This window comes from Ovis canadensis, chromosome 14, assembly GCF_042477335.2.
Source record: "Ovis canadensis isolate MfBH-ARS-UI-01 breed Bighorn chromosome 14, ARS-UI_OviCan_v2, whole genome shotgun sequence".
NCBI classification, from domain to species: domain Eukaryota; kingdom Metazoa; phylum Chordata; class Mammalia; order Artiodactyla; family Bovidae; genus Ovis; species Ovis canadensis.
The window spans coordinates 49,686,934-49,710,972 of NC_091258.1; the positions used below are offsets into that span (position 1 = coordinate 49,686,934).

Here is a 24,039-nt window from a genome sequence, read left to right on the forward strand (position 1 = left end):
TTTTCTTTTTTTTTCTTTTTTCTAAGGCATAATTTTTTAAAATCATAAAAGCACATATGGAACAATTAGAAAAAATAAAAGGTTTAAATTTAAATCAGCTACTACTATTAACATCCCACATGAAAAGAGAGGTTGACATATAGCTTTCCAATATCTTGTATACCTGTTTCGCTGTGTGTGTGTGTATGTATGTGTGTGTATATATACAAAATTGAGATTATACTATGTATATTTTATATAACCTTCAATTTGCATCCAACATGTAATGAACATCTTTGCACGTCATTGTTTTTTTTTCCTCTGGTATCTTTAGCAGCTACATAATATTTTACCAATGAACCAAAGTCTCATTTATCTAAACAACTACTGTAAGGGGGCTTACCTGGTGGTTCAGATGGTAAAGAATCTGCTTGCAATGCCTGAGAAATCCCATGGACAGAGGAGCCTGGCAGGCTACAGTCCCTGGGGTCACAAAGGATCCAACACAACCGAGAGACTGTCACTTTCTCCACCATAAGTTATTCAGTTTATTTCAAAATTTTGTAATTCTAGACTATCTCAATATTAGAAATACCCTTTTAAATGTATCATTGCACAATTCATAATTATTTCCTTACGATAATTTCCTTATAGTAGAATTATTGAGTCAAAGAATATACAGGAGAACACTGATCAGAATTTCACTCATCACTCTTCCCTTTTACTTTTGAATATGATGCAGACTCCTTAAATGGCTTTTAAAGCCTGAAGAGAAGTAGCGTATTTGCCAACTTCATTTTGGGCTCGTGTTTCGTGTGTGTGTGTGTGTGTGTGTGTGTGTGTATACAACTTCTATTATTTCCTTTTCACCTACTACTCAGTTTGCTCAGAGCCTTCACTTGGGCTTCCCTGTGGCTCACTGAAGAATCCACCTGCAATGCGGGAGACCTGAGTTCGATCCCTGCGTTGGGAAGATCCCCTGGAGAAGGGAAAGGCTACCCACTCCAGTATTCTGGCCTGGAGAATTCTGTGGACTGTGTATAGTCCATGAGGTCGCAGAGTTGGACACGACTGAGCAGCTTTCACTTCACTTGTCCATTCTAGCCTTACTAAATCCTTCCTGTCCTTCAAGTGTCACTTAAAAGACATTTCACCCCTTCTTGGTTTTCTGGGTTAGATTAAATCCCGTTTGTGCTGTGTCCGGAGCACCACATACTTCACCCTTCCTGAAATACGTTCTCCACAGGCAGCTCATTTGGGGGCTGGCACTCTGTCTTCTTGTTTACCGTACATCCAAGAGCCCAGCCCAGGGCCTGCCACATGAGGTTGGATCGAATCGAGGAGGCACATGAGTAAGGCTTTTGATACATGTTGGAAAACTGTACCACCAGTGTATTTTTTTTTTTACTGAAATTTAAGTCTGTGTCCACCAGGAAACTATATTTACTCAAACAGGGACATTCTTGTGACTGCCTCCCCTTTCTTAAATATTTGTGTTATGATTTTCTAGCTACAGAGCCGCTGACTGCATAATCTTATGACTTTACAGGATACATACCCTGAGTTATTTTCTCCTTTTCTATCCTTGTAGATAGGCCTGGAGAGGTCCATCTCTCCTTTTCCGAGTCTTTTCTTGTCCAACCCCAGTTCCAGATCCACTTCCAGCTTGGGGTTACACGAACTGGGTTCCTGAGCCTTTCTTACTTCTTTGCATTTCTGTGTTGGGTTTGCCGCATTGGCCTTGGAGATTGGAGAGCCTTCATCATTGCATGTATCATTATCTTCCACATCTACCATATCTTCCACAGGCAGGGGAGTTAGTGAATAAGGGGCATTTCCAAAGGACTAGGTGTGCTGTGGGTGTAGGTAGCAAGGGGGGACATAGGATGTGAGCCACCTATAGGTGTCTCTGATGCGCTTGGAATTCATCGCACATCATCGGGACTAAACAGAGAAATCCCAGTTCTGGTGGGTGTGTGTGCACCTTCTCTGGGAGGCCCAGTAACTGGTCTAGCTTCAAACGTTTTTCTACTAATGCCACTGGCCCAGAATCAGCAGAGATCTGTTTTGGGGCCACTAAAGGAGAACTCAGGAGGACAAGTGGCTGCATCATTGAGGATGTGACATGACATGCTGGATCCTTGAATGAATTAGAGTTGGACCTTATACTGTTCGGTATCCTGGTCGGACAAAATCTCCTTACGGTGGACATTCCAGAATAGGGGAAGAGGCCTCTCATTCTGTCAGGTCTTTGGTGACTGTGGCTGCTTTGTGATCCCAGCTTGCCTGCTCTATTTAGTTATTTTTGGCTGAGTTGGGTCTTCATTGCTGCGTGGGCTTTCTCTAGTTGCAACAAATGGGAGCTACTTTCTGGTTGCGGTACACAGCCTTCTTATTATGGTGGCTTCTCTTGTGATGGAGCTCAGGCTCTAGGTGCGTGGGCTCCCGTAGTTTCAGCTCATGGGCTCAGTAGCCCCACAGCATGTGGGATCTCCCCGGACCAGGGGTCAGACCGGTATCCCCTGCATTGCAGAACAGATTCTTAACCACTGGACCACCAGGGAAGCTCCAGCCTACCTGCTTCTAACCAGGAGCCAAATTACCTGCCTCAAATCCTGACTGTTCGATTTGCTAGACATGTAACCTTGAGCAAGTTACTTAACCATCTCTGTGCCTCTGTTTCCTCATCTGTCAAGCACAAATAACAGAGGTACTGCATGGGGGTTGTATAAAAATTAAATGAATTAGTATTTCCAGCACCCTTGGTAAGGGGGTCTGGCTTGTAGTGAGGACTCAGTAAGTGTGAGCTACTTTTATTAACTTATCCATTCATGGCCTGCCTGCCTGAAAAGCCTTTCCTTTCCTTCTATATCAAAAATCTTCTCATTTTTTTAAAGTTAATGTGTAACACATAAATTGCATAAATACTAAGGGAAAAGCTTGATGAGCTTTCTCATTTTTCAAAGTCCCACTATTACGTGGTTGTCCCAGCATCACTGTCTTCCTGACCACAAGTAGCCAAATCTCATCTAAGGGACCTGATGTGGGGCATTTCAGAACTTCTTGCCCTCTCAGTGGGCACCAGCAGGAGGCAGTGTGATACAGGGGAGAAGCCATGGTCAGCCTGACTGCTCAGTTGCGGTCACCTCTTTGAAACTTCATGAACTAGATAGTCCATGGAAGGGTAGCCATTCCCTTCTCCAGCACATCTTCCCAAGGAAGGGACTGAACCTAGGTCTCCCACACTGTAGGCAGATTCTTTACCAGCAGAGCCACCAGGGAAGCCCCATAGTTAGCACGTTAAGGACCAGATAGTCTTATCCTGGCCCGATGACGTTACAGGCATACCTCAGAGAGATATATTGCAAGTTTCGTTCCAGGCCACTGCAATAAAGTGAGTCACACGAATTACCTTCAATTTGTTTAAAAAAAAAAAAAACTCAACATCTGTGACCCACAATAAAATGAGGTATGCCTATACTGGCTTGGCTAGGACCTTAACCCCTGGAAGCCTTGTTTTCCCAATCTTCTAAGGATACCAGACTAGCAAATGGACCCTTTAGAGGGTTGTAGTGAAGAGGAAATGAGATAAGGCTTGTAAACAATGCCTGATACACTCCAGTTAAATTATCATAGTAATAGTAAAATTTTAACAAATACTAATACCCAGTGTCAGGGAGGGTGCTGTGAAATAAGCAGTTTCAGCCAGTGCTGGTGAGAGTAAATCAGTACAGCTTTTCCAGAGAGCAGCTCCAAAAAAGAAAAAGGAAAAAAGCAAAAGCCATACAAATTTACTCTGTGGAAATAATCATGAATGAAAGCACCAAGATTTAAGTACAGGGATTTTCATCACAGCATTACTTTGTTATGTAAAAAAAAAAATTAGAACTGAAAAGATAATAAAATTGTTAACTAAGTCATTGTGTGTGCATAGTAAGGAATTTTTATTGGTAATAAAAATTGTACCTCACCATAAAATAATAATTATGGACCCAAAGATTATTTTATGCTCAAGATGTAATAAGAGAAAAAGGATAGAAACATATAATGTGACAACAAATTTATAGAAATAATACTCAAAAATTTTTTGCATGTTTACTGTTTATCACTCACTATGCTAAGGTGACTTAGATCTGCCATTTCATTTAATCTTAACCAAAATCCTGCAAAAGAGGTCTCATTTTGCCAGTGTTACTGTTGAGTGAACTGAGTCTCTAGGAGGTTGACTTGCCCAAGATACATAATGAATATCTTTGAGTTAGATCTTAGATCAGATATGTTTGAATTTTTAAAAATATTTATTGATATGGCTGTGCCAAGTCTTAATTGAGGAATGAGGGATCTCTGTTGTGGCACATGAGATCTCTAGTTGCAGGAGTCTTTAGTTACCACATGAAGGAATCTTTGGGGCCTCCCAGGTGGCGCCAGTGGTAAAGAATCCGCCTACCAACACAAGAGACGTAAGAGATGCGGGTTTGATCCCTGAGTTGGGAAGATCCCCTGGAGGAAGAAATGGCAACCTGTTCCAGTATTATTGCCTGGAAAACTCCTTGGGCAGAGGAGCCTGCTGGGCTACAGTCCATGAGGTCTTAAAGATTCAGACAAGACCAAGGGAATCTTTAGTTGTGGCATGCAGGATCTAGTTCCCTGACCAGAAATCGAACCCAGGCCCTCCGCATCAGTAATGCCAAGTCTTAGCCAATGGACCACCAGGGATATCCCCATATCTTTTTATTTTTAAGAGGATGATGGTAGATATCAGATCACTACTTCATTTATATTTCTTTGGATATATTTATGACAGTGATATAATCATTTTATTTTTAAATGTTAAGATCTGTAATGTGCAGAAGTTACATCTTTTGTATCTAGTTAACACATAAAGAACCACTTCAGAAAATTCCCTTATGCCCCTTTCAAGCCAATCCCCATCCCCAATTGCTCTTTGGGTTTCAACGCCTTTGTTTTGTCTGTTCTTGAATTTCATATTAACAGAATCATGTAGTATAATAGCTGCTCTGTGCTGGACTTCTTTTGTATCACCATGTTTTTGAGATTCGTCCCTATTCTTTTTTATTGCTGAGTAATGTTTCCATTGTACAAAAATCCACAATTTGTTTATTCATTTTGCATAGATATTTGGGCTGTTTCCAATTTGAGAGTTACAAATAAGGCTGCTATGAGCATTACTGTACAAGTTTAAAACATGTAAATAAGATGAAAAAATTTTAGATGTCTATTTATTTTTAATTGAAGTAAAATTGCTTTATAATATTACATTCCTTTCTGCTGTACAACAACGTGAATCAGCTCTAAGTATAAATATATCCCCACCTCTTGAGCCTCCTTCCCAGATATCAACTTTAAAATTGACACGGGGATACATATTCTTAGGCAGCAGTTTCTTTTCTTTTTTTCTTATGAAATATACATTCAAAGAATGCCTGTTTTCCAGTAAATCCATTTAACCATGCTGCCTAAGCTTAATAATGCAACAGTCTGTTGAGTATATGGTTACCTATTGTAAATATCTTCTCTCACTCTGTGCTTTATCTATTATTATACTCTTTAGAGAGTATACTTAAGAACCACTGGGTATCTTAATTTACTTATTAAGTATAATTTAATTTATCATTCTTGTATCATGAGAGCTGACAAGGCTTGTTAAAGAAATCCTTTCATTTATAAGTCATAAAGATATATATATATATAATATAATCTTCTATAAAACTGTAATTTTTGCCTTTCACATTTAAGTCTTTATCCACCTGGATTTTATGTTTGTATATGAAATGAAGAAAGGTCCAATTTCATTTTTTTCCATTAGGTATCCGGGGATCCTAGCGCTATTTTTTAAAAAGGTTTTTTCCCACTCTTTGTAGTGCCTCCTTTGTTTTAAGTTACACGCCCATAGACGTATGTCTTTTCTAGGGACACACCATTTTCCAAAATTATTTGATGGCGTTTGTTGTTGTTTAGTCACTAGGTTGTGTCTGACTCTTTTGTGACCCCATGGACTGTAGCTAGCCAGACTGCTCTGTCTGTGGGATTTCCCAGGCAAGAGTACTGGATTGGTTTGTCATTTCCTTCTCCAAGGGACCTTCCCGACTCAGGGATCGAACCGAAGTCTCCTGCATTGGCAGGCAGATTCTTTACTGCTGAGCCACCAGGGAAGCCATGTGATGGCATTTATAAGCAGAAAAATTATGAAGACCACTCCATTAAACAAATTGTGTGGCTTTTCTCTAGCCATTTAACTTCCCTGAGTTTCCTGCACTATTGTGGGGGAATATGATGGGGTCGCCCAGTAAAGCAACTAGAAGTTTTGACATAATAAACCTCAAGTGGCAGTAGTAGCAATATACTTTTTTTTCTTTCCATTGTTATATTTCCAGTGCTATGAAGTATGTGGAAACAAACCTGCTTGTGGCAGGAACTGCCAAAGGATGTGACATTTGGGTGGGTCACGAATGACGTGGAATCTGTCATCCTTTTTTTATGACCCTGATCTGTTGGCTGTCCATGGTGCATTTCCCATGTGTGTCTCATCTGCATGCTATTTTATCTACCTTAGAAGGGCCCAGAGGAAAAGGACTGTGCCCCACTCCACACATCACTTGTAGCGAACCCCAGTAGCAGTCGCCTCAGAGGACCTAGAATTGGACTGGCTCTGTGTTTGTCAGACACACAGACATCAAGGTCATCTTAAAAATTCTTGCCACTGTAGTGCTGCAGGATTCCTGAGTTTCACCCACATGCTGCTCCCTCCCCAAACCCCAACCACCGGCCAACACAAGTACAGCCAACAGACTCACCCACTTAACCCAGCACCGCCACCCATGGGAGTGGCGAAATCCATACCACACCCCCTGTACAGTCTTGCCTCTGGGAGAGGGAACTCAGGGTCCTACATATAGTAGGCACTCGATAAGCATCAGGTGCATAACAAATGAGTAACCATGTTACAATCAGGATACAGGAGAGCTCATTTCCATGTGCTGCAGTGTAGCAAGAAGTGGGTAAGGTGTTTCTGGTCCTGAGTATGCATTGGAATCACGGTGTTGTGGAGGGGCTATTCAATATATATATTCCCTCCACATACACACACACACACACACAACTGAATTAGAACAGAAAAGGTATGTGCAGAAAGGAGTTATTTTAAATTAAATTCTCTGGAAGAATCTGAATTTTGATGCTCAGTCAGTGATGGGAATGATAGAATTATTAAACTCCTGGATCATTAAAAGTACCATCAATCAAAACTTAAAATTTGTTTGCCTTTGAACCTGTACATCTTCCTAGATTTTATCCTGTGCCCCAAAATACACACACAAACTATTCAGGGCAGCATTTTTGAAACAGAAGAATAATTGAAACTAGAAAAATGTCAGATCATTCATTAAACAACTTTTATTGAGCCTTATTCTCATTATAAGAGACAGCACTAACAAGAAAATAATAAAATCCTTACTTTTATAGAGATTTATGTTTTATTCCATCAAATAAGTATTGAATGAATAATTTATGATACACCCAAGCAGTGAAATAAATATTGTAGGAACAAGGTTTGTCAATATATATATACTGCTTTGGAAAGGTGTTCAAGACAGTTCTTTTTTTAAAAAATTGAGGTATAATTGAAATAACATTAGATTAGTTTGAATGTATTATTCAAAAATCAGTAAATTAAAGAAAAAAGAAAAAGGTGTTGCAAAACAGTGCAACAGTGCCCTATTTGTGTGTAATATATATATACACATGTGCATATATATACATATACAAAAAATGTAGAAGGATGTTCCCCCAAAATTGTTAATGGCGGTTATTATTGGGAAGTATGACTGAAGGGAAGCAGATTTCTAATTTCTCTTTATACCCTTTCATGCTTTTTATTGAACTTTTTATTTTGTATTGGGGTTCAGCTGATTAACAATGCGGTGATAGTTTCAGGTGAACAGCTAAGGGACCTCACCATGCAGACATGTGTCCAGCCTCCCCCTGACTCCCCTCCCATCCGCCGCCACGTACCACTGAGCAGAGTTCCATGTGCTATTCGGTAGCTCCTTGTTGGTTATCCACTTTAAATGTGTGTACATGTCCATCCCAAACTCTCTAACTGTCCCTTCCCCGCATCCTTTCATGCTGCTTAAAGTTCTTAACCTAAAGAAACATTACTTTTATAAGTTTTTTGATTAAAAAAAAATTCCCTATAACCTGGAAAAACCTATGAGATTTTAAACTTCCAGCAGGGGGCAGCAGTGATTCTCACATATTTCTGATGTCAGCGTAAAACAGGATCAGTGTCCACAGATTTCCAATTCCAGGCCCAAACACTATACTTGAATTACCAGATTACAAAGGAAACAAAAAGCAATATCACAGAAAGCTTAAAATTCCGTAGAAATTTGTGACAAATAATTTCTATAGGGCTCTTTCTTCCTTAACATCTGTGCGTGAGTCTACGCTGCCTTTTTCCCGCTCTGTGAAACTCAGTTTTCTCGTCTCGTTTTAACAGATTTTAACATTCTGTTAACATCAGACAGTTTGACAAGCTAATCTTAAAAGATCTCTTTCCAGCTCTAAAACTCTTTGACTTTAAGAATCTAAATCGGCATCAGGAAGAAACAAGCCCCAGTGCCCTCTGTAATTAATTGGCTTATCAAAGAATCTGCTTTATAGCTTTTAGCTGATCAGGATGAATTATTACTGGTTTATCTGTAGTGCAGATCAAAGAATACTTTTTGGGAGGGGGTGGGAGGGGAGGATGTTGGTATTTACTCACTCCACTGATGGAGAAAAAAGGAGAACTCTCCCACTCTATAAATGTTTAGCATGTGTGTAAAGGTCGTAGGTCTGGTGTTTAGAAATTACACACAGGCTTACGAAAGAATCTTCACTGGGTTGGCCAAATTAAACAGCAGGCAGTTGTAGAGAAATAAACACAAGTTAACATTTAACCATGAGTCCCTGTTCTTGCTGCTGGGTCTTTCTCAATAGGAGGGGCCTGGGAGAGTCGGTAGGCCCCCTAGCAAGACACTGAGCTCTTCTGGAAACACAGCCACCTACCACTTTTATAAAACACATACTTAATATATGTATTTAAATCCAGAATCATAAACTTTCCTGGCTATTTTTCATGCCCCAACAGCAGTGCCTTCTTTTTTTAAGAATAATACTTTATATTAATCTTCTAAATTAGTTTTATTTAGTTTTTTGGCTGTGCCAGATCTTAGTTGCAGCATGCGGGATCTTTGATCTTCATCGTGGCATGTAAACTCATCGCAATAACATGTGAGATCTAGTTTCCCGACCAGGGTGTGAACCCAGTCTCCCTGCCTTGGGAGCGTAGAGTCTTAGCCACTGGACCACCAGGGAAGTGCCTATAAATTGTAATTTAAATTTATTTTTCCTGTTAACATTTGCCTGAGATTATACCACTAAAGTGTCTGAGTCAGGATTTAAGCCTTTGACTGTCAGGATCCAAAAGCCTTGACTGGGGTCCTCTATGAGTGAGGATTCACTCCTCCTACTTTTTCTCTGGAAGCTGTGAATGTCTGCAGGAATTGATGAGTATAAGGTGAATGATCACTTTGTCACAAAGCTCTGTCTCGCTTATGTATATTAAGTACTCACTGTGTGCTTGTCTCGGGCAAGTGCTGAGGGTAAGGGTATCAAAGGATGAATTATTAGACTTGATCATTACACTTTAAGAAACTTCTAGTTTTTGGAGCTGACAAGTATATGAACATAACATGTGAAAAATAATAAGAAAACACAATAAGCAAGAAGAGATCAAGGCAGCATAGCAAGATAGTTAAATCCATGGGCTGTGGAGTCCAGTTCTTAGCTGTGGGACCCTCTAAGCCTCATTTTTCTCTTTTGTAAAATGAGGATAGCTTAGTGTTGGTAATTGCTGTGAGGGTTAAATGATTTAATATATTGTTAAATGGCTTAAGATTGAACTTGGCAGGTGGAAACACTTATTAAAATGTATTGTTTGGTAAAGCTTAAGCACAGTGAGAATCATACATGCCACCAAATGTCTGGGGTGTTGACACCCCTTTCTTAAATTTTTCTGAGTTGCCCAACTCCAAGAGTCCCATTTCCTTGAGCTGTATTCCTTTCCCTGATGTAGTTATCTTTTGATCCTACTAGAACGTCTCCAGGAAAGAATGATGTGCCAAAGGGACCCCAACCTCTGCTCACCAAAACTTGAGCTGCATCGCAGAGAAGGAAAGCGAAGACTGGAATAGTCCTCAGGACAGGCAGATAAGGAGAATCAACCCAGGAGTGTTTGTTAGAAAATGTCTAGGACCCACTCGTTTTCGTTCTGCTTCGAATCCAGTTTCAATACATACTTTACTAATATTTGGATTTAATTATTATCATAGGAAGGGTTTCACATGATTTTATCCTGCAAATCAACTCCCTTCCCAACCCTGCTTATGTATTATTGTTTTCTCCCAAACACTGACTCACCTCCTTCATCCTCAGTCAAGGGCACTGCTTTGATATGCTACAGTGGCTGCCCCCTTTCAGCCTTGGCATGAGGATGGATGGGCTCTTTCATCTGAAACCCTCTGCCTTCTGACAGCTGTGCATAAGCTAACACATCTCCTCTCAAACCCACTAAAAACTCACCTCCTTCTGGAAACCTTCCCTGCTTGAGTTCTTTACTTTTGTACTCCTGTCCTGTGCAACAGATGCAACTGGGATTGTTGGGATGTAGACAGACATGTGTCCTTGTGTCTTGATCGTGCGTTAAGTTATGGTTCTTCCCACTGGGGGTGGCGTGGGCTTGTGGAGAGGGCAGGGACTCTGGAATCTGGCACGAATTTGTACAGCAGCAGCACTCGTGAGTTCTCAAATTCATTCTGGCTGTCCTTTGTCACCTTGGAACTGCTGCTTTTTTTCTCCTGTGTGGTCATCTTCCATCCCTGCTTCTCCAGGCAGCTGTCCCCTCCTCGTTCCACTTTCCTTCTCTCCCAGAGTGGGCAGAGGGCCCTCTTCTAACTTTGCAAAGCACAGCTAAGACTGTCTGTGTGCCCCACCATTTCCTGTAGTATCCTCCTCTGTCAAAGGGGGTTGATTACAGGGCCTTCCTGAATTCCTATAAGAAAGCAGTGCCATCAGGCATGTTCACAGGATTTGGCATACAGCAGATCATGGCAGTTACTTTAGACTGACGGGTTTGCTCCAAACCCATTCCAGCCCTGTCTTAGCTCACTTTCTGAACTTCAGAAGGCTGGCGGGATTAACCTGCATAACATGTCACAAACTCCCTTGCAGCTCCAGTTCTGTTTATGACTTGGATTCCATTTGTGTGAGTCTTTAGAACTAGGAGCTATGTGGAGGAAGAGGCAGGTGTGAAGCATCCATTTTGCTGAGGCCGTTCATGGCCAAGGCCTTCATGATTCTAACAGCAGCTGTGGTGGCAGCTTAGCAGTTCTGAATTTTCCGGACAGTGACAGAGGCTGTGGCTTGCTTGGCACGAGTTCCACAGTATCATTTGGGGAGTGGTTCCTGGATGTTTAGCCTAGAGTCTGTTTCTTGACCTTCTTACTGATTCTGTGAGCTAAAGCCATACCCTTTAATAAGTCCCTTCATGTTTAAATTAGCAAGAGAGAAACCTGCTGTCTGCAACCAAGAGAACTGACGGTTATGTTAAGTGTTCAATAAATGTTATCTGTTATTATCATTTTAAAACTGTGTCGAAAGCTTGGTAATAAGAGCACGTAGTTAGATTTCAGGAAAGGGAATTTTAAACTACCAACTGGATACGACCATGTAAAATGATTTCTGCAGTAGTGCTGTCCCAAAGAGCTATCTTTGACGATGGGGATGTTCTGTGTTTGCATCCAGTATGGTAGCCACTAGCTACACGTGGCTACTGAACACTTGAAATGTGGCTACTATGACTGAGAAACTGAATTTTTAATCTGATTTAGTTTTTAATTCACTTATATTCAAAGACAAATAACGGCATGCAGATGGTGGCTACTGTTCTGGACAGCACAATCCTCAAGTGTCTCAGCCTCACCTTCCAGAAGGGTCTGGACAACCTTCTCTGTCTCTAGCCGGGAAACTTCTTCATTGGTTCTTCCTCAGTCCCCAGTCTCAAGCCTCGTGTTGATGATCTACAGAGGTGCAACATTCCCCAACAGTGACAACTTTGATACAAGTTTAGAGTCTCATTGTCCTCAGGTTTCATTCCAGGATTGCAAATTTGCTTTTTTATTTTTTAATATTTGTTTGTTTCTTTGACCACTCTGGGTCTTTAGTTGCAGTACATGGGACCTAGTTCCCCAACCAGGGATCGAAACCCAGGCCTCCTGCACTGGGAGTGCAGAGTTTTAGCCACTGAGCCACCAGGGAGGTCCCGCAAATTGGCTTTTTATTTACAAAACCCAAAAGTTTATGGAAGTGCTTTTGCTAAAATGCAGTCCATATTGAAAGGGAAATTTCACCTTTCACTTAGAGAAAGAAAACCACTTATTATGTTAAATGTATATATTTTTTTTCCATAACATCTAGGTATTGAGTTTTCAAAAATATTGGAGTCCTTTATCAGTTAGACAAGTGGTTCTCATACTTTGCTGAGTATTAGAATCATTGTAAGAAAGTAACTGTTAATAATTGCAAGCCTTGTAAAGTAAAATAAAAATAAAATTAAAAAAATAATAATAATTGCAAGCCACACTCCAGACCAATTAAATTAGCATTAAAGATTAAAGAGAACCAAAATTTTATCTCCAACAATCTACTTTTTTCAAAATTAGATTCCTATGTTAACTACTAATTAAAAGTTAATAAAAATATAAGAAAAATAATGATAGAATAATTTATAATGATAGGATAATAATTTATTGTGAGCTAAGATAATTATAGACCTGTTATTCAAAGCCAAACTTTTTTTCCCATTTTGGTTGACTGGAGGCCACACAGAGACTGTAGTCACAGAGCCATCATCCAATAATTCTGGGAAGCTTCTGGAATACAGGCATTTACAAAGAGTACAGATTTCAGGGACTTCCCTGATGGTCCAGTGGCTAAGACTCCACACTCCCAATGCAGGGGGCCTGGGTGGCTTCCCTGGTGGCTCAGAGGTTAAAGCGTCTGCCTGCAATGTAGGAGACCTGGGTTCAATCCCTGGGGTGGGAAGATCCCCTGGAGAAGGAAATGGCAACCCACTCCAGTATTCTTGCCTGGAGAATCCCATGGACAGAGGAGCCTGGTGGGCTACAGTCCATGAGGTCACAAAGAGTCGGTCACGACTGAGCGACCTCACTTTCACTTTCACTTTTTCAGGGAACTTGATCCTATGCTGTAACTAAGGCCTGGCACAGCCAAGTCAGTATTAAAAATAATAATAATAATAACAGAGCTCAGTCAGGCCCCTCTTTCAGATTGCCACTTTCACATGAATAAAGCCAAACAATAATCCTTATAGACCTTCCATCCAACCAAACATATGGACAGCTCAAAGGAAGCTGAGAAAAAAGATGAGGTGTCCAAATTCAGTGTCAGACGGTCTCCCTTGCTCTTTTTTTTTTTCCAGATGGTCCTTTTATTATGCTCCCATCCCTCCACTTGCCCACACACAGATGTTCCCTGTGAAAGAACTTGGCTCTATGCAGTTCATTCCAGAATGGGATGGTCCCAGAAAGTTTAAAGAAAGGAACTTGCGTTTCCTGAGATGACTTGCTCTTGACATTAATTCATATTTAGGAAGGAGCTGCCTAAGCCTTTTATAAATACCCGTGAAACTAAGTGACTCAAGATTGATTTTATTTCCTTCTGTCCCCCTGATGGCTCTTTAATCTTCCTGGAGTGATGCTATAACTTCGGTTCATGACAGCAGTGAGTGACAGCCTGGAGCTAGCCCTTTCCTCCAGCCCTGATTCAAAAGCATTTGGGCGTTTCCCACAACCTGAGGGCCCAGGTGCTTGGAAATACTGCCAAGTACTTCTTCTAACTTAAAAAAAAATTGTAATTATATCCATTAGTTCTGGGTTAGGTAACACTCAAAATTTTAAAATTCAGAGGGTACGAAGAACACAAAGTGGTATTTGCCCCTCTGTCCATGTCCCCCAGCTTCCCAGTTCTCTTCCCCAGTGCTACCAGTTGGAGTATCTTCTTCAAGACAGAGATTTTTTATTTTTAAAAAACACATTGGGAATCCCCTGGTGGTCCAGTGGTTAGGGCTCAGAGCCCTCACTGCCCGGGCCCAGGGTCACTCTTTGGTCAGGGAACTAAGATCATGCAAGCCTCGAGGCATGGCTGAAAATAAAAAATAAAAGAATGCGTTTATGTTTTCTTTTTCCTTTTTTCCCCTACTTTTTGGCTGTGCCTTGCAGCATGCGGGATCTTAAGTTACCCTAGCAATCAAACTCGCGCCCCCTGCAGGGAAGCATGGAGGCTCAATCACTGGACCACCCCGGTTAAGTTCCTCTTCCCCACTTTTATTCTTTTATTTTATATTAATGATAGCACACCCTACAAATATATTTTTCATCTGTCTATTTTTCCTTCTACTCCTGCCACTAGGATTTATGCAGCACGAGGAGAGGGACTTTAATGGTATAGTGTTAGATCCTCAGTGTGTAGAATGGCTCCTGGCATACTGTAGTTTCTCCATAAATGTTCATTGAATAAAGTGAATGAACACACTGTTCCACTTCTTGCCCTTAGGAAATCATCTCATTTCTTTCCATAAGGAACATTCTCACTTATTTTCGTGACTGGATAGGGTTCCATTTCCGGACTCATTTATTTAATCAGATCCCTACTAATGGACATTAGTTTGTTTCTAATCCTCAGCCATGAAATATAGTACTGGCATTCATATTCTTATACAGACATCATGTTGTACATGCGTGAGTATATTTAAATGGAAGAGAAACTCCTAAATGTAAAAGAGCTAGGTCAAGGACAAGCTTTGAGTTACATTTTGCCAGCTTCTTTTTCATCAGAAGCAGCTTGCCACATCTAAACAGTGCTACTGTGGTCCATGTAGCACTTGATGTAAGCCTGTCCTAAGAAAATCCATCATTAATGAAATTGTTCTGGTTAGGCCTGAATTAATGACTTCCACTTACTCCTGCAAACCCAACAGGAAACCATCACCCAGGTGGGAGCTGTTGGAACAACACAGATGTATTTCAAAAACACAGTGTAGAAAGACAAGTGCGCACTGCATGACTCCAAGAACAAAGGAGACAAATCTAGGTAACAGAAATCAGAACAGCGGCCGCCCAAGGTTTGGGGGGCAGAGACTTTGGAAAAGGGATACTAGGCACCTTTCTGAAGAGAAGGAAACATTATATCTTGATTTGGGTGGTGGTTTACATGAGTGTTTGCAGTTGTCAAAACTCACTGACCCACATTATAATGTAGATATTTGATTTTTGTAAAATATGCCTCAATTTTAAAAACTTGAAAAAAAAATGGAAAGACCTGGAGTTTGAGGGTGTAACATGTTACTCCCTACATATTCCAGTCACGCTGGCCTTTTTTCCTTTCCCCAGGTGCACTGTGCTTTTTCTCACCTGTCAGCATGCGTGTATGCTATCCCCACTGCCTGAAACACTCCTTCCTTTTTACCAACATATAACAGCACCCGTTCACCCAGACACACACATGCGCACACACATCTGCCTTTTTATAATTCACAGTGCATCAAAAATGTATAAAAAATAAAAACAAATACAAAAAATATATGAAATAGTTCCCTCTTTTACTTGGGGTGCCGAGAAGGGGACAACAGAGGATGAGATGGCTGGATGGCATCACCGACTCGATGGACGTGAGTTTGAGTGAACTCCGGGAGTTGGTGATGGACAGGGAGGCCTGGCGTGCTACAGTCTATGGGGTTGCAAAGACTCGGACATGACTGAGTGACGGAACTGAACTGACTGATACATGGGGTGTATGTTCTAAGACCCTCAGTGGATGCCTACAACCTCGGAGAGTACCAAGCTCCATATATAGTGTGTTTTCCCCTATACATACATACTTTTATTGTTCCGTTGCTAAGTCATGTCTGACTTTTTGTGACCCCCGTGTGCTGCAGCATGCCAGGCTTCCCTGTCCTTCACTATCTCCCAGAGTTTGCTCATCCATTGAGTCGTTGTTGCCATCCAACCATCTCATCCTCTGTCGTCCCCTTCTCCTCCTGCCTTCAATCTCTCCCAGCACTAGGGTCTTTTCCAATGAGTTGGCTCTTTGCATCAGATATCTAAAGTATTGGAGCTTCAGCATCAGTCCTTGCAATGAATATTCAGGGTGATAAAGTTTAATTTCTAAATTAGGCACAGTAAGAGAATATCCAAATTGCCAGCATCACTACTCTTGAGCCTTGGGGACATTACTAAGTAAAATAAGATTTACCTGAACAGTGTGATATGATGACAGTCTGATAACCTAGTAGAATACTAAGTGACTAACTAAGGAGTTAGCATATATATTGTGGATACTTGTCACAGCCCTGGTGGGATGAAGCAGGATGGCATGAGATATCATCAAGCTACTCAGAATGGTGCACAATTTAAAACTTGTAAGTTGCTTATTTCTGGAATTTTCCATTTAATATTATTGAACCTCGGTTGACTGTGGGCGACAGAAATGGTAGAAAGCAAAACCGTGGGGAAGGGATGGGATTAGATAGAAAATGGCTGGATGATACATTTACTGTATGAATTACTCTGTAACCTGTATGAATTGCTTTATAAAACTCAGGCATAAGAAAATGTACATTTCTCAGTTTTGGGGAGACTTGAACTTAAATGCAACTCTATCTCTACCTTCCAAGGTGATGGTGGGTGACACAATGTTGCTCTTTTTTGGCCACACTGCCAACTTGGCCACCTGAGCCAAGAAATATCTGGAGTTTAGGAAATTCAGAAAAATTAAATGGTCTTTGGTCCACATGGTGGTCCCTGAGATGCTCATTGTTCTGTGTGGTTTACTTAAAGGTGAAAGGCTCAGCATAGTGTCAAGCTCAATCATCAGGAGCCTCTTGGAGGGTCCCAAGACCTAGGAGGTGTTTAGCACTCAATCTTCCTAAGGCCGCCAGCCACCCCCATCCTGCCACCTTCTGGGGTTCCACGTGGGGCTGAGGAATGAGCCTCTGTTGTTCTGGAGCTTGCCTTCCTTTCAACCCCCAATGGGTTTGGACTTCAGAAAATTGTCCTGCAGAGGATGGCAGCAGATAGAGTGGCTTTGGGGAGACTCCTTAAAGCTGATAAATCCCCATGTTGGAGTCAACCTCAGCTTTCATTAAATAGCAAATGGGAAAACTGAAAAAGGAGAAGGAACTTTTTTTTTTTAAGCTTCTAAGGATTTTGCAAACAATTGAAGTAATTAAAAGTTCTCAGAAGTAGCCGATGGTGCCCTTTTCACCGAGGGAATGTGGGCCAAGCATGATATATTAAAAGAGAGGGAGCTGCTCTATTGAAGTTAAAAATAATCTTCTGTCACATGGCTAATTTGTTGGAATGCAGCAATTAAAGGGCTCTGGGCAGAGCGAGAGCTGGAAGCAGCTGGGGAGCTTGCAGGCAGAGTGCACGCCCTGGGGACTGTTGTTTGCAGAGAGAGAAAACACTGTCACAGCTGACTTAGGGCACCTTATCAGAAAGCCCACAAAGGAGCCAGGAAGAAGGAAAAGTGGGGTTGACTTTAGACCTGTGACCTGTGGGTTTATCAGACAGTGTAGGGATGGGTCAGGACTTGTCACCTGTGCTCTGGGATGGTGATTCACTCAACAAGGATGAAGGCTTTCCAGTTTCCCCTGCACTTTGAAAACACATGCCTTTGAATCCATTTCAAAGGAACACATAACCCGAAGGAGCCCTTTGATCCTAAATCCATGGGAAAAACCAATCTATATGATCTTGAGGGGCAAAGCTCAGGCCAAGAATATAAATCCTAGATTGGGGAGTTATGTTTTAAAAGTTTTTGTTTTTGTTTGCCTGAAATTTTGAGTTGAAAGAGGCTTTTTGTTTGTTTTCACTTTTTGGCTGCCCTCGGTGGCATGTGGGATCTTAGTTCCCTGCCCAGGGAGCGAACCCACGCCCCCCGTTGGACCACCAGGGAAGTCCCAAAAGAGCTTTAAGGAAATGGTTATCTATCTGGTATAATATGAGTTTTCCAGGTGAGGCAACATGCTCAGAGAGGCTGATTTGCCCACCATCACTCAACAAGCCAGAGACAGAAGCTAGGGTTCTAATTCAGGTGTTTAACTTGAGAGGAGGACATGATCATTAGGAAGGGTAGGGTTCACATGACCATGATGTAGAGTCCTGGCTCCAGGGGTTGTGGAACCCTTCACAAGTGCCTAACCCCTCTCATCTCAGTTTCAGTGCGTGCAGAGTAGAAATAACAATAGTACCTACCACCCAGAATTGTTACAGTGCATGTGAAGTGCCTAATATCTCTCTTAAGTGTTAAATAAAGTGTTAGCTGTTATTTTTCCATGGTTTTTTCTACACTGCCCTGCATCCTAGCACCATCTTGCAAGTTAACTTGTCCACACAGCCTCTTCTTTTTGGTTGGGATTGTCTTTCTCTTCTTTCTACCTCCAGCTCTCAATCATTACATATAAAGGAAAAGAGAATCAGTCACTTTCTCCTAGCATTTTGTGCACTGCAACACACCCGTATTACTTGTCTTCTCTCAAGCTATATAGGCCCTCCAGTCTATGCTTCCAGGCTGCTGGCAAGCAGAAATGGCACCAACATGAAGAAGCAAGTATTGCTGCCCCAAATGAAGTAACCAGAGCTATCTGAATCTTTTAGAATACTTGATCAATTTTCAAGTTTATAAAGGGCACCATGGAGGGGCTCTGAATGTCCGATGGATGTTTGGGCTTCACAGCCTAAGCACCGTTGGAAAGTGGAGGCCAAGTTCTGTGTGTGCGCATATATTGCAAGGAAATGACAACCTACCTGACGCTAGCTTGAGCCAGAAATGGGCAAGTTTAGTGGCTCATGTAACCACAAGACTAGATAGATTTCATTTCTGACTAGATCCAAGGGTCAACCACATCTCCAGGGCACCTTTCTGCTTTGTTGGGCTCTATTCTTTAGATTCTTGCTATTTATGCAGACAAAATAGCTGTGGAGAGCTCTGAGCTTTACTCTTTTTCCAAGTCCGGTATTCATATTAAGCAGTCTTCCTGCCTTTAGTCCTGTTTCCTGATTGGGTGCTTTAGATCAAGTGTCTCTTGCTGAAACAGTAGGGCCAGGGAAATGAACTTCTCTGATTGAACAGATTGGATCACATGTCCCAACAGCATCTGACTGGCAACACTTGCTAGCGTTGCATACACTATAGCAGGAACAGTTCCTCCTGGGAAGATGGGGTACAGAGACCAGAAGAAAGGGAAAGGCAGATAGAAACCATCGATACCAAAGCCAAGGGCACTTATGTGCACTTTTCTGAGGGGGTGGTTTATAGCTTGCTTCGTATCTTCCCAATGTTCTGTAATCCAAGAAATAGTAAAACTTTGGGAAAGGAAAATGCTTTTTCCCCCACTCCAAATATTTCCTTCCTGTAGAGGGTCATCAATTAGCATTAACGCTCCCAGCTCCTCTCCATGTCTTCCTTCTCTTGCACTTAGGGAAGAAGGAGTGTTAGCAGAAGCTGGACATGAGTCTCCCAGTGTCATCCTCCTCCCGGGCTCTCAGGGTCGAGATGCTGGGAAGCAGCATGCCTTCACCCAGGGAGGGCACCCTGGTCCAGCGTTTTCTGGGACTGTGGGAAAGTCTGTTTAATTAGGATTCAAGAAAGCTTACTGGGCACACATGCTCAGCCACATCTCTTAACATAAAGCCTTATCAGAAGATAATTCATCTCCTGACCACCCAGACCCCCAACTGATTCAGAGCCTGAGTAGGGAGGAGGTGTCCTTTTTATTGAGCCGCTTCTCAAAAGTCAACATGAACCATCCACTTCGGTTATTAGGGACCCATAGATTTCATCCTTTCACGCTCCCCTTCCTGGCCGGGTCCCCCACAGGAGAAGCTGTCCACAGAGACAGTGGAGTGCTGGGAGCAGGCTCAGAGGGTGGCCACAAAAATGATAAGAGGCAAGGAAGCTAGATTTACAACAGCAGGTGAGAGAAACGGATTATTTCACACAGGCAGGTGGGGGGAAAATCCAGTGGAGGGGTGATTCAGGAGTAACTTGGACCTTCCCAGGCGGTCCAGTGGTTAGGACTCCATGTTCCAATGCAAGGGGTGTGGGCCTGATCCCTGGTCAGGGAACTAGGATCCTGCATGCTGCATAACGTGACCAAAAAGTAAAAATTTTTTAAATAAAATAAAAAAACACAAGTTAAAAATATAGTAAAAATAGTAGCCTCGACCAAAACCGTGCTAAGGGTGTGGCATCACTGGTATTTTTCCACAACCTCATTCTGACCCTGAGTGTGGTCACATGTGTGTCTCTCACCTCTCCCATCCTCCTCGGGTCCTTCCAAGCCCACCTCTTTGAAAATAAATTGTTCCAGTTCCACAGAGGTGCGGGAAGTTGGGGCACACAAATCAACTTTGAAAATAACACTATAATTTCTTTTTGATTACAGAAGTAATATACAATCTGTGAAAAGAATGGAAAAAGATACAGAAAAGTATAAAGATTAAAACTAAAATCCACTCGAAGCCCTCAACCCTAAGATAGCTGTCGTTAGGATTTTGGTCTGTTACTGTCCAGCCTACTTTCTATACATATTTTTTTTTAATGCATTCTTCATTTCTTTAAAAAAAAGATTATAAAAATATTTCAAATAAAATGGCAGCATGTAGTGTAAAAGAGGAAACTATGATGCTATTTCTTATAATATTATTTCTCTTAGTATTACGATCTACGTATACTATTAAGTGAATATTTTCTATTGCTCACTGCTCCCTTTTCCCTCTCCTGGCCTCAGCAATGGTTGGCACTGTGGCACTCAGCTGAGAGCAAAGTGAGAGTGTCATCAACACCCACTTTAGAGACAGGGATCTATGACTTAACCACAGCCACACCCAACCCCTGCCATGTGGCCAGGATCCCAGGGGACACAAACAATTTCCTAAGGTAATAGATACCTTTGTTGAGAAAAGCGAATGAAGAAGGTGGCTTCCATAAGCCAGGGTTCTTGACCTTCCTTCTCTATTCAGAAATACCTATCACATCTACCATAGTTGCCTCCAGAGCCCCAGGGTTTTGATTCTGATTCTGGGAGCATATAGCTGCAAATGAACAAAGAGCTGAGGGAAAGTTCTTTATCAGCAGGAGAATTATTTTATTCCATGTGTTTCCTTACATGAGTTGGGACAATAAGGGAAAAGAATGAGAAGAAATAAAAGGCCAGTTACTCAGGCTACTTTTAATGAATCACAACTGCCCCCCACCCCCTCCCCCCACAGTGTCATTACCCATCCCCAGTCAGGAAAGGCTTGAGTTTTTCCATGCCAAGAAAAACAGAGGGCAGGAAGAAACAAATTACGACCTTGTTTGTGTTTTGTTTCTTAACTATTTGATTTATAGGCCCAGATCCAATGATTATGGATGAAAGAAAATATCCCAGTGTCCCAAAGCTAACCTGAACTTAACCGGGGTAGATCTCACGTCCACTGCTCAAAGTTAGCACGAAGTTAAAATGCTTTAAGAATAAAGCCTCAGGGTTTGAGGCTGCCTGAGCAGCCCAGTAGCAAAGCCAGATTCCTTTCCCATCGCCCCAATTCAGATGAGTGCTATGAAGAATTTAAAAATACTAAGTATTGGTGAGAATGTGGAAAAATTGGATCCCTTGTGCACTATTGATAGGAATAGGAATGTAAAATGGTATAGCTGCTATATGGAAAATAGTATAGCAGTTCCTCAAAGACTTAAAAATAGAATTACCATATGATCAGCAATTTCATTTCCAGGTACTCAAAAGAATTAAAATCAGGGTCTCAAACAAATGCCTTATACCTAAATATTATTTTTGGTTGGTCTTTTGTTTGCCCAACCATTATTTATTGTTCTGGGAGGCAACAGCTAATACATTTGCCTTTAAATCTATCAGATGCACCCCCTGCCCCCCATAGCTGCCTCGTACTTGGAGGAATTCTGAATTAAGCAAAATGAGGGTAAAGGTTTTGAGTTGACCCTTCAGAGAGCCACCAAACTGGTTGAAATGAACAGCCACAATTTTTAAAGAATGAGATCACTGCTACTACCTCCAGGACTAGGAACTTGTGCTAGGAAAGGGGACTGCCATGGCCGAAGCTTTCTGCCGAACTGGAGAGCAGGGGATGGAGACAGGGCAAGTTAAAACATCACAGAGTTCTCTGACTGAGATTCATCTGTTTTCTTTTTTCCTTGATTAAGCATCCACCTGTTGTTGTAATTTTTTGCTTAGTTTCCAGAATGCCAATAAAGTTGATTTTGAGAGGGAAAAAGGAAAGAAAAATATCATGTAGCCATGAGCTCTATAGAAAGAAAGCATAATGATGTTTTGGACAGAGTAGCCACTCAGGATGTGGTGGCTCACCGAGGCCTCACCCAGGGGTTGACATTTAACCAGAGATTAGACTGATAAATCTAAATGTGAAGTTGGGCAGAGAGAATATCCCCAAAGTAGGCTTGTGCTTGGCATATAGAAATCAAACCGTCTTGACTCAAAAAAGAAATTTTTGGCCATTAGGGTTTTTTTTTTTTGGTCAGATATGGATCTAGATGAAAGGTTGATAAATTCCTCTCTCACTCTTAACTATAGAAAAAAGATGTTTGACCTCACTCATAAGAAGAGAAATGCAGGTCAAAACCACAGTGTGATATAATTTTTAGAGTGTCTCACCATTCTGTTTTGCTGGCTGTGCTGGGTCTTCGTTGCTGCGCTCAGCTGCAGTGAGCAGTGTACAGGCTTCTCTTGTTGCAGAGCACGAGCGCTAGGGCTCGTGGGCTTCAGTATTTGCTGCTCCCAGGCTCTAGAGCTGCAGGCTCAATAGAGGTGGCGCATGGGCTTAGTTGCCCCACGGCATGTGGAAATTTCCCAGACCAGGAATTGAACCTGTGTCTCCTGCATTCGCAGGTGGATTCTTTATCACCGAGTCCACCAGGGAAGTCCTAAAAATGTCTCACTGTTATGATAACACACTCTGAGACTGTGAGGAAACCAGCACTCATGTACATCGCCAGTGAGAATATAAATTGGTGCAATTGCTAACATTACAATTGCATGTGCTTTTGCCTTAGAATTCCCATTTCTTCTTATACATGTGCACAGTGATAAAAGATCAGAGTTGTATTAATTGCAGCATTATTTGCAATTCCAAAACACTGGAAACCCAAATCTCCATCAGCAGGAGACTAGTTAAATTATGATATATTCACACCAAACTCTGAATACCGAACTGTAGAAAACTAGGCAACTGTAAAAACTATGTAAAAATAAATGAGGAGGCACTTTATGTATCATTATCTAAACATTTCTAAGATGTCATTAAGTAAAAAAGACAAGATACAGAAGGGTGGTGTTCACTACCTTTTATATGTAAAGAAAACTTAAGTATAAAAATGTTAGTTGCTCAGTTGTGTCTGACTCTTTGTGACCCCATGGACTGTAGCCTGCCAGCCTCCTCCATCCATGCGTTTTCCCAGGCAGGAATACTGGAGTGGGTAGCTATTGTAGCTATTCCCTTCTTAAAGGGATCTTCTTGATCCAGGGATTGAACCCACATTGCAGGCAGATTCTTTACTGTCTGAGCCACCAGGGAAGCCCTTAAAACTAAGTATAGATATGTGTATTTACTTGCATTTTGCATGGAGAAACTCAGGAAGAATACACAAAAAAATTTATTAAATGGTTTCTTTGGTGGGTGAGTGGAAGGGAATGGAAAGTAGGTAGAAAGGTGGTGGGCAAGATACTTTTTATTGAGATGTTTAATTTTATTTTTAGTTTGGAGCCATATGAATATATTGACTTAAAAATTAAATTTAAAACTTGTTCCCTTTACTACCTCTTATCTTAATTTATTAATTTATCACTTAACTCATAGCCATTGTTCACTCCTCCAGCCGCTCTCC

The 24,039-nt window shown here is 41.5% G+C and overlaps 1 protein-coding gene across 1 annotated transcript in view; it reads left to right on the forward strand.

Annotated features, from left to right (window-relative positions):
* NIP7 (nucleolar pre-rRNA processing protein NIP7) overlaps positions 1-24,039 on the forward strand; it is a 64,982-nt gene that overhangs the window by 33,942 nt on the left and 7,001 nt on the right. The window lies entirely within an intron of this gene.